The sequence below is a fragment of the Penaeus japonicus genome, unplaced genomic scaffold, assembly GCF_977035675.1.
Source record: "Penaeus japonicus unplaced genomic scaffold, GWHDUDI00000001_assembly GWHDUDI00000018, whole genome shotgun sequence".
Classification (NCBI taxonomy): Eukaryota; Metazoa; Arthropoda; class Malacostraca; order Decapoda; family Penaeidae; genus Penaeus; species Penaeus japonicus.
Genome location: NW_028234420.1, coordinates 31,350,823 through 31,354,613, shown reverse-complemented (window position 1 = coordinate 31,354,613; position 3,791 = coordinate 31,350,823).

Here is a 3,791-nt window from a genome sequence, read left to right as displayed (position 1 = left end):
TGGGGTAGTGGTGGAGGGGGGGGGGGGGAGGGAAGGTCAGTAATTTTTGTTGTTGTTTATGGTAAGTGTGATGTGTCTTTTTTTCTTAAGACCTGATGGTATTTTGTTCCTTTGAGTTTATTGTCTGGAGTGAGGTCTTGATCGTGATTGTGATTGTAATGATGAAGATTATAATGAGGATATCGTAATGATTATAGAAATGATTATAATGATATTTGGCATATCATAATGATTATAGAGATGATCATAATGATAATTGGCATATCATAATGATTATAGGGGTGATTATGAAGATAACGATGATGATAATGATGGTAATTGTATGGTAATGACGAGAATGATGATTATATTGGTGAGAATAATGTTAATAACTCTATCAATGATAAGTGTGATGATGAAAACAATTATCTAAATAATCATTTCTTTTATCAACATTTTTTTTTCTTTTTACTAATACTGATAAATGAAATAAAGATTATAATTGTGATATCCACAGCATCAAGCCCTATCATCCTAATTATCCGACAGCTTATCCCTTTATCACCGAAGTTTACTATTTTAACTTTCCCGAGGTTTACGTGTCATGCAATTCAATTAGAAAAAAAAAGTTTGATTATTTTCAACCCACGAAAAGCCTCTGTGATTTGCATGTTATTTCTCTTTTATTTTGAGGACTAACTGATATGAAATATTCAAAAGTACAGCTAAATAATGGATATGAATAAATGATCGAGTGTTGCATGATAGAGAGAGAGAGGGGGGAGGGAGAGAGAGAGAGAGGGGGGGAGAGAGAGAGAGGGAGAGAGAGAGAGAGGATGAAGGGGAGGGGCGAGAGAGAGGGAGGGGAGGGGAGAGAGAGGAGGAGAGAGAGTTGAGGGAGGGAGGGGAGGACAGGTGAAGGGACGGGAGGGAGGGATGAGAGAGAGAAAGAGAAGAGGAGAGAGAGAGAGAGAGAGGGACGGGAGAGATGCGAGAGAGTTGCAGAGAGGAGAGCAGAATGGAGAGAGAGAGAGAGGGAGGGAGGGAGAGAGAGAGAGAGAGAGGGGGGGGGGGAGGGAGGGAGATAGAGATAGAGAGAGAGAGAGAGAGAGAGGGAGAGATAGATAGATAGATATATAGATAGATAAAGATGTTTATATATACACATATATATCTAGTGTTGCATGATAAAGGCTATAGGATATCGTTATAGATTACCGAATCATTTTAAGAGTTATTCAGGTTTTATAAAATAACACGGGAAGCAATTTTGGCTTGACTGAACAGATCTACAGGATGATTGATGGTTGACAGAGAGGGATTTATGGAGTTCCGGGTGGGGGAGGGGGGATGGGTGGGAGAGGGGGGATGGGTGGGAGAGGGGGGGTGGGTGGGAGAGGGGGGATGGGTGGGAGAGGGGGGAGGGTGGGTGGGTGGGGGAAGGGAGGTGTGAAGGATATGTTACGGAAGAATGAAGTGAATGAGGGATGGGGTAGTGGTGGAAGGGGGGAGGGAGGGTCAGTAATTTGGAAGTGGGGGGAGAGGATGTAGGGATAGGGGAGAGGGGGGAGGGGAAGTGGGTAGGCTAGGATGGAGGAGGAGGTGGGGAAAGTGTAGTGAGGAGAGGGGTAATGGGGAGAGGGGTAATGTGGATGAGGGGGGGGGGAGAGAAGACGTAGAGGAGAGCTAGTGCGAAGGAGGGGGAGGGGGGGGAGGGGGATGGAGTAGAGTGGTGGTAAGATAAGATAGAACACGTGAGATCGGTGTAAAGGCTATGAGTTGTTTAAGAGTGGGTTTGGCACTTACAGGCTCCAGGGCGAGATTATTATGGTTATAAAAAAGGTATAATGGTTATTTCCAGGTTATGCAAGAAAAGGGCGTTTCTCTGCGTGTCTCTGAGTTAATACAAGAGAGGGGGAATGATCTCAGGTCCTTTTCAAGACAAAAGAAAAATATCATTTTCTACTTTACGCAAAAAAATGGGTTGGAAAGTCGTCCTGCTTTACAAAGGAATAAAGGAAACTTCTCAACTTTGTGAATGTAGGATTAAATATCTTTCTGCAGTAGGGCGTACGGGGAAATTCTATTATTTCTTTGAGGAATTGAAACTGTCCATTGGCTTCACACGTAAAAAAAAAAAAAAAAAAAATCAAAGGCTTCATCCGGTTACAGACGAAGACGCAACAGCAGATCTAGACAAGCAACCTCCTCGTAGGCTTCCTGCAGTCACACGCGGCGAGGCTGAAGGCGCTATCGTAAGCAAAGAAAGAGGGAAGTGGCTCTCTGCTTCATAGAGGGATTGAATATTTCATTTATCTATTTTTTTTTTTTTTTTTTTTTAGCTCTAGAAAGGAGGAGATCGAAGTTTTCTTAGACTACACACAGACCGATGGATAGAAGCTTATTCCGTATACAAAGGAAGGGAGAGAGAGAGAGAGAGAGGGAGAGAGAAAGAGGCTTCTTTTGGCTTATGAAAGAGAAGGGGAAGGGTCTCAATAGTTGATAGGGAAAGGGAGGGGACTCGCAGTAATATCTTTGAAGCAGGGGAAAAGGGCTAAAATGGATCACAGCGGATCACAGAAGGAGAAAGAGACCCCGTAATGAATCACACAGGAAGAACTGGAATCGCCATACGGTAGTTCCACCCGCGGAGGAAACGCTAGGATTGGGGCGTATAGACTGAAAGGGGCGTGGCGAGGACGTGCCATAGAGGAAAGGGGGAAGGGACACAAAAGGAACTACGCTGACTCACACGCCAGAGGATGCACGGCTTTTCCGAAGGGGGTTACGGGGAGGAGAGGGGAGGGGGAAGGAGGGGGGATGTCAAAATTATTATAGTTTGTATTTATGTACTTTCTGTTATGGTTGTGTAGCTTAGCTATTCACTATTATCACCATAGTTTGTGAATATCATTTATACTTTGTCTTGGGAAATTTACATACACGTTTTCAAAACCAGCTTCCAACACTAGCGGCTTCGAATGCTATTCTAAGTGCCCTCCCCCCCCCAACCCCAACAAACACCCCCAAAACCCAAAGAAAAAGACACACGAATAATTTTTACAAAATATAAAGGTAGAAGAGCCCCCCCCCCCCTAAAAAAAAAAAAAAAAAAAAAAGAGGAAGGTGGGAGGGGAGGAGGACATAAAAAAAAAAAAAAAACATATGTAACAAGACATTGTACTAAGCCTATACAATGAGCCTGACCGCCCTGTGTACACAAGAAACGACTTAGGTTGGCATTTCTTCCCTTCCCTTCGTGTGGGCGGCAGACGAGTGATCTCAGCCCATTATGGGATATTCGAAATCACTGCGAGAGCCTCCAAGACGCTGCAATCATCTTAGGGGGGGCGGAAGGGTGGGGGAGGGGGGGAGGGGGGAGGGACGGGAGGAGGAGGTATAGGGAGGTTGAGAGGGGGAGGTGAGGGGGGTTAGGGAGAATGAGATTGGGGGAGGAAATTGGGAGGGTTAGAAAAGGGGTGGAGGGATAAAGGGAGAACTGGGATAGGGGGATAGTGGGGAGTGGAGATGGGGGAGGGGGAGTAGGTGGGGTGAGTAGGATGGGAAAGGGGGGGGTAGTGGAGGGAGGACTGGGGACCTGGGGAAGGGAATTGAGGGAGGGAAGGAAAGGGGAGGAAAATAGATGAAGGTAGGGGGTAAAAGGGGTGTGGGGAGTAGGATATGAAGGGTAGTGGAAGGAAGAGAGAGAGAGAGAGAGAGAGAGAGAGAGAGAGAAAGAGAGAGAGAGAGAGGGGGGGGGGAGAAAAGAGGGAGAGAGGATGAGAGTTGTGACGGTGGGGGAAAATTGTAAA